Source organism: Hippopotamus amphibius, chromosome 2 (assembly GCF_030028045.1).
Source record: "Hippopotamus amphibius kiboko isolate mHipAmp2 chromosome 2, mHipAmp2.hap2, whole genome shotgun sequence".
In the NCBI taxonomy this organism is placed as follows: Eukaryota; Metazoa; Chordata; class Mammalia; order Artiodactyla; family Hippopotamidae; genus Hippopotamus; species Hippopotamus amphibius.
The window spans coordinates 40,149,442-40,157,391 of record NC_080187.1 but is presented as its reverse complement, the minus strand read 5'-3'; the positions used below and the strand labels follow the sequence as shown (position 1 = coordinate 40,157,391).

At 38.9% G+C, this 7,950-nt stretch overlaps 1 pseudogene; it reads right to left on the bottom strand.

Annotated features, from left to right (window-relative positions):
* Positions 1-1,722: 1,722 nt before the first annotated feature.
* LOC130844324 (ATP synthase subunit f, mitochondrial-like) lies at positions 1,723-4,171 on the bottom strand (annotated as a pseudogene).
* Between the last annotated feature and the right edge of the window lie 3,779 nt (positions 4,172-7,950).

Below are 7,950 nucleotides of genomic sequence, written 5' to 3'. Positions count from 1 at the left end.
ACATCAAAATATTTCATGTTTGCATTACTAATGTGTCTCTTTCTAAACATGTTGACATTTTAATTGTTCTCCAGTAGCCTCCATTATTCCCCCCCCCCCCCCGCATTTTGGCAGGATTGATTGGATAAATCATAGAAAAACAAATTAAATTTGCAATCTGGACACTTTCTGTAAATAAGCTAGCAATATAAGGGCCGCTGAGGGGTTATAGCTATGAGAATAGCTGCTTTGAGTCAAGTGGAATTGCTTTAGAGGGTTCATTTCGAAAGTGAGTCATAAACTGTGGAGCAGTAAAGACATCCAAGAGGATACAGACGTGGAAGGAGATATCATAGAACTGGGACAGAGTCAGCAGTGGCCCATTATATATTTGAGGAGTCTCAAGAAAGGGCATTGTCCAGCTTTAAAAAAAAATGTTGAAGCCATATGTGTTTATCAAAAGCCCATCTTTAATGCAACAAGATATATAAATATTATTAATTTGTGGTTCCAGTGGAGTAGACAGCTGAATTTCTCCTAACATTCCTACATTTCTCTTGTTCTATTTTGATGCCCAGCTGGTGGACTCAAGTGGGGTGGGTGTCACTGAGTTGGCAACAGTGTAGTACTTTTAGAACCTCTCCCCAACACACCAGCATTTTATACCCAGTTATTTGTAACCCCTGCCATTACTGAGTCTCACAAAGTCATTATAATATGATACCATGTCACCATGGGCACCTACAAGTGGTGCATTTGTACAGTTATTTAGCCCTTTGGAAGGTGCCTCCTTGAAATTTAGTTTGTGGGATCCCCGAGTTATTTTCCCATTATAGTTGTCTTGGCTACCAACCATTTACTCATTTGTCTTAAGTACCTGAAATTCCCACTATTAGAGTTATTCCTTTAGTTTTCAGAGAAGACTCTTTCAGAAGGATAATCCACTAAATCACTTGAATAGAGTTAGTTTATCAGATTCGTTTGTCTACCTTTTCCTTCCTAGGATCGCCTGTATATCACTCAGGGTCTCTTTAGGAAATGGATGGCATATTCAAGCTGGATAATTGAAGAGAGTTTAATGAAGGGGCTGTTTATGAAGTGTGTGTGGCTTAGCCACAACCCATGCTAACAACAGGTGACTTTGTTGGCACACCTAGGCCTGATGGGGCGAGGGGAAGTTGCTAGAACCTGGAGAAGTGGTTGTATGAGGAGGCTGAGAGCTGCTGTGACATTTGGTGCAGGGATGAAGCAGGGAGCAAGCTGGAGAATAAACATCCAGGCTTCACGCTTCTCTCGCCTTCTGTATAATGCTTCTATTGCTGCCCACATTGACTAAACCCAAACAAAACCAAAGGACGTAGAAGCCTACTGGTGTCCTCCATATAAGGCGGTCCCTTGGGGCACAATGGAGGGTGGGTCTGGGGGGCGCGGTGCACTGTCGGTCGCAAAGTTGGAGTTCCACTGTGCGCCACCTCCGTATCTTCACTGTTCCTGTGGGTCATCCCGTTTATGGCCTCTACGCCTCCCTTCATCCTATGGGCTGATGTCCAAATAACTCCACCTGAATCTCCTCTAGGCACCTCACTCTCAACATGCCCTGAATGAATTCATCACACTCATCGTCTTTGTTTTTTCCTCCATGTACCAGTCATCTTTTATTGGGTGTTAATTCTCCATTGGGATATAAAAAGATTCAGGGGTGCCAGGCAGAGGTCATGGTCAGGAACGCAGCGTGCACCCTCGTCAGTGGTACCTGCATAGGCGCTCGTGTTTGAGTTCCCTGTAAGAATGGCAGAAGTTGAAAAGCTCACAAGCTGCCGGCATCAGGGAAAGCCCAGTGATGATCCCTTTCTTCACGTTGATGTATTTGTTGTAATACCGGTAGTAACCTCTTTGAAACTCTCCGGCAGTGCCTTTAGGGGTGAAATCCCATGTCAGTATCCAGTTTGGCAGCTCCCCTAGTTTGACTTCCAGGAGCTTATTCTCCTTCAGTGGTACGATTCATGCAACCTTGGAGTCCTGGCTTCATCATTTTTATGCCCTTTATTCTCTTGTATTGTCCTAGTTAAGGTATCACTATTTTAGTGCCCAGGCCAGAAATCTAGGAATCATTTTATATCACAGTCTTTCTCTTACCCCCAGCATCCCATCACCAGTTCTGCTGCTTTTGCCTCCAAGATTTTTCTCTCTCTAGCTCCTTTTTTTTCTAATTTATACTCTCACTTTTCTGGTTTAGGTCATTACTACTTCTTGTAACTTTTCTTCTGACCTCCAGCAAGTTTCCTCTTAAAACTGTGACCCATATTGCCATCGGAGTGTATATTTAGACATCAAATTCTGTTTCATTCATTTACTTAGGAAATATTTATTGTAAACTATTATGTGCCGTATATTCTGCTGAATGTTGGAAATTTAGAAATGAATGAGCCATGTTCTCTGCCTTCAGTTATAATCTCATGGTAGAGAGAAGTAAGTATAGATTGATAGAATTATAAACCGGGCACTTATCTCATAATAAGGGTAAGAGTGGCAGAGAAAACTCCCTGGAGAAATTAACACCTAAGCTTAGCCCTGAAGGACTGATAGGAATTAATCAGGAAAAAGGAAGGAGAGGAGGAGAGACAGGTAGGGAAAAGATATTTCAGGCTATGAGTGCAACCTGGTGCACATTCTGAAAGCAAGAGAGAGCATAAAAAGCTGGAAGAATCTAAAGTAATATAGTGTGGGTGAAGCAGAAGGTGTGAAATCACTGGTCAGATGATGAAGAGTTTTAAGGACTTTGGACTTCATCTCAAGGATTATGGGGACCCTGGAGGACTTGAAGCTGAGGATTGGCATGATCAGATTTGTGTTTTGGAAGGGTTACTCTTGTAGATGTTTGGAAAATAGATTTGAAAGGGGTACGATTGGAGGCAGACTAGCCCATTGTTAAGAGATTTTACTGAACTCAGGAAGTAGTGGTAGATACAGAATGATCTAAAATATATTAAAATGGTATTATTTATAGGAGACATTGAAGTGTTGAACTTGGAGGATGAAGGAAAGCAAGAAATCAAGACTGATTCCTAGGACTCTGGTTTGGGTAAATGGGTAGGCCGTGTTAATATTCACCAGGGTAGAGAATTCAGAAAGATGAGGTGTAGGAACGTCAGGTAATGAACTCAGTTTTGGACACATCCAGTTTGTGGTTCCTGTGGGCCATTCAGGTGGAGATGTTGAGTTGGATGTTCATATCTAGATTTTGAATTATGACAAGAGATGAGGTTTCTCAAGGCAGTCCTATTAAATGAAAATAGGTTCCACAAAGGACCAACGTGTAAAGCTTGTTGGGGAAAGAAAGAATGCTTCAAAGAGCTAGGAGGAAAAATCTTCAATCGCCATTATCTACTGGATCAAGGCCAAGCTCTTAAATTATAACTTTTCTCTCTCACTTTATCTCATGCCAATCCTTAATTTACAATTTAAGTTCTATTAGTTCTCTTAGGTTCTATTAGTTCTATTAAGTTTTATTAAAACCAAGTTGCTGGTGGTTCTTCATGGATACTTGGGTCACTATTCCTTGGATATCTGTCTGTGGTTTGCTTTTAGTGTTTTCCTCCTCTACCTGGAATACCTGTTCCCTCTTCTTTATCTGGTTACAGCCTAATTAGCCTTCAGAAGTAATCTCAAGATTGTCTGCTCTGGGAAGACTTAGCTTGAGTCCCCTTGGTTGAACTAGAGGCTTCCTCCCTCCTTCTTTCCTGTAGCTTTTGCCTGTGTATTTATCCTAGCAGTTATCATATGATATTGAAATCATCTGTCTACCTAGTTTACCATAAAAATTGTTTTATGAGTTCAAGAATTCTGTTGCAGGTTGGATTCCCCAGGAAGCAGATTCTGAGACGGACTTTAGGGTACAGGACGTTCATTCAGGAGCGCCCTTGGGATGAATACCCGTGGAAAGGAGAAGGAAGCAGGCGTGGGCCAAGGGAGAAATCAAGTCCTGTTGCAAATCCAGCTGCCTCATCCAACACTGTAAAGAGCTCTGTAGCTGAATGCCCTTTCAGAGTTGTTCTAAATTGGCATGGGGTGGCCGGGCATCCCCTACCTGATCAGTCATTTGGCATGGGCCATCCCGGGAAGACGCATCACATTGGACGAGGCGGCTCTGCAGCTGAAGCAATCCTTGCAGAGGTTGACAGCTGAAGGTCATCTGCTGACAGCACTTTCTTCAGCTGGGACAGCACCTCATTTCCTGAAGGGGGATGGGGAGATTGCAAAATCCACCACACACCAGATATTTTTCTTTGCAATTCTAGGACCTGCCATACCATGTGGCAGATGCAAACTAGCGGCTGGGACTGAGCAGTGGTTATCCTTCTCAGACAGGGCTGTGATCTCTAGTTATCCAGACGCACGTTCTCCCTGCTCCCTATTGCGTGGAACCCTGCCTGCTGCATGTATTGACATTACCTACAGCCTTCTGAGTTCGCCACCCCTGTGAGTTACTAACAAATGTTTATTGAGCTGAACAAAAGTCGATATCACTAAGTTATACTTCTCAAGAACATTCATATATATTTATTTAATCCTTTAAAAACAACCCCCAAAATTAGATATAATGATCACCCCCGTATAACAGATGAGGAAACTGAATCCCAGAGTGGTTCATTGATTTGCCCAAGGTCTCTAGCTAGGAAGAGGCAGGGTTATGACTTATATCAAGCGTTTTTATTTAAAACCTCATGCTTATTCCATTATGGCATCCGAAGGCCTTGGGGTATTCCTGCTGAAAGACAATTGGGTGAACCTAGGTCTTAATTAATTGAGGCTAGATGGGAAGAAAAACTATCCCAACAAAACCAAAAGTATTCAGAGAGGAAGAAACTGGAGATTTTCTAAGCTGGCAGCAAGGACTAGAAAGGGAAACTATTCTTTTAGGACCTTCTTTTCTTGGATGGTTTCAAAGGAGTAAAAACAATTAGAGCTGTAAGGCAGAATAGGAGACAAGACAAGGTTGATGATCAAAGGCAAGAGCAGTGTAGGAAAATAGCAACATTTCTTACACAGCCACACACATACTGAAAATGTGTCAGCAATGCGAGGTCATTGTTAACTGCCAAGAATGTCTGAAATAGATTGTTAAATGAGAGGCAATATTGCCAAGGCTGAGTTTGTTTGCCTGCCTCAAAAGGATAAAATTCCGAGAGGTGGAATGGAAGAAAATTTATCCAATTGACTATAAAATGGAAATATGATAGCTCCAGTGCTAGATATGGATTAGAACTTTTTTTTCATTACACTAACCTTGACTAGTCAAAAGGCTTTGGAAACTACATTTTTTTCTCTACATAATTTTTAATAAAGAATTTTGTTTTTTCAAAAACAAAAGTTTTTTTTTTTTCTCGCCCTGCTGTGCGGCTTGCAGGATCTTAATTCCCCAACCAGGGATTGAACTCAGGCCACGGCAGTGAAAACACTGAGTCCTAACCAATGGACCACCAGGGAATTCCCAAGAAACGCTTTTTATTAAAAAGCTAGGAGAGGGCTTCCTAGGTGGTGCAGTGGTTAAGAATCTGCTTGCCAATGCAGGGGACACGGGTTCTATCCCTGCTCTAGGAAGATCCCACATGCCGTTGAGCAGCTAAGCCTGTGCACCACAATTATTGAGCCAGCGCTTTAGAGCCCATGAACCACAACTATTGAGCCCATGTGCTGCAACTACTGAAGCCCATGCGCCTAGAGCCCATGCTCCGCAACAAAAGAAGCCACGGCAATGAGGAGCCCGCAACCCACAACGAAGAGTAGCCCCCACTCACCACAACTAAAAAAAAGCCCGCGCATGGCAAAAAAAAAAAAGACCCAACACAGCCAATTAAATAAATTAATTAATTAATTAATTAATTAAAAAAAAAAGCTAGGAGATAAAATTTTTGTCTTCATCTCAAAACAACATTTTAAGTTTAATTATTATAATTGCACAATACTTGTTTCAGACAGGAGAGATTTAAGGTATATGGATATAAGGATGAAGAATGTAAAAAACATAATTTTTATCACATTGTATAAGTCATATTAAGAAGTCAAATCAATAATCTCTATTTTCACTTTAAGAAACTAAAAAAGGACAAACCCAAAGCTAGCAGAAAAAAGAAAATGACAAAGAACAGAGATCAATGAAATTGAAAACAAACATCAGAGAAAATTAATAAAACTAACATCTAATTCTTTGAAATAATAACAAAAAAAGATAAACATCTGTCCAGTTGACCAAGAAAAGGAAAGAGAGGACACAAATTACCAGTCTCAAGAATGAAAGAGAGGGTATCGCTACAAACCCTAGAGACACTGAAAGTATAATAAGGGAATGCTATGAACAGCTCTATGTTCATAAATATGACAACATAGGTGAAATGTACCAATTCTTTGAAAAACAGAAATTACAAAATTTCATGAAGAAATAAATTGCCTGAATAGTTTGATTTCTATGAGAGAAATTTAATTTGTAGTTACAAACTTTCTTAGAAAGAAAACTCCAGGCCCAAGTCATTTAACTGGTGAATTCTACCAAACATTTATGGAAGAAATTATAATTATTATACACAACCTCTTCCAGAAAATAAAACAGGACAGAACACTTCCCAGTTCATTTTATGAAGCCAGAATTACCTGATACCAAAACAAAGACAATACAAGAAAACTGGAGATCTTCATGAACATAGATGCCCAAAATCCTCAACAAAATATTAGCAAATGGAATCCAGTCATATATAAAAATGTAATACATCACAACAAAATAGGGTTTATCCTGGGAATGGAAGGTTGTTTTAACATTCAATGTATTAATGTAATTTACTACATTAACAGGCAAAAGAAGAAAAATCACTTTATTTTAATAGTTGTAGAAAAACTTTTGATATAATTCAACATTTATTCATGATAAAATTATCAGTACTCTAGGAATAAAAGGGAATTTGTTTTACATGATTAAGGATATCTGTAGATTCTCATAGCTGACATTGTATTTAATGAGGTAAGGATGTCTGCCCTGCTACTTCTACTGAACATTCATAATGCAACAAGGCAAGAAAAAGAAAAGGCATTCAGAATGGAAAATAAAACTTTCTAGATGACATTATTGTCTAAGAAGAAGGTCTCACAGAATCTGCAAAAATGCTTCTAGAACTTAAAAGTGAGTTTGGTAAGATCTCAAACTATGAGATTACAATACAAAAAGCAATTGTATTCCTATCTACAGGAATATCTAGTTTTATTGCACTTCACCTATTGGCCTTCACAGATACTGTGTTTTCTACAGATTGAAGGTTTGTGGCATCCCTGTGTTGAGCAAGTCCATCAGTGCCATTTTTCCAACAGCATTCACATTTTGGTAATGTTCACAATATTTCACACTTTTTCGTTATTATATTTGTTATGGTGATCTGTGATTAGTGATTTTTAATGTTACTATTAAGACTTGCTGAAGGCTCAGATGATGGTAAGCATTCTTTAGCAATAATGTATTTTTAAATTAAGGTATGTATTTGTTTTTTAGACATAATGTTATTGCCAACCTAAGAGACTACAGGATAATGCAAACATAACTTTTATAAGCACTGGGAAACAAAAAAATTATGTGACTTGCTTTATTGCAATATTTGCTTTGGTTGGTCTGGAACAAAACCTACAATATTGCAGAGGTATGCCTGTAAAGACTATAAACAATTGGAAATTAAAATTGAAAATTAGTACCATTTACAACAGTGCTCCAAACCAATAAATAAATATTTAGGTATAAATTTATCAGTATCTGTATGCTTAAAACTATAAAACACTGATAAAATGAATAAAAAGACTATTCATGGATTAGAAGATTCAGTATACTTAAGATGTTAATTCTCCTCAATTCGATCTATATATCTGGTGCAATTCCAATAAAAATTCTAGCAAATATGTTTGCATTTACTGGCAAATGGATTTAAAAATTTATAT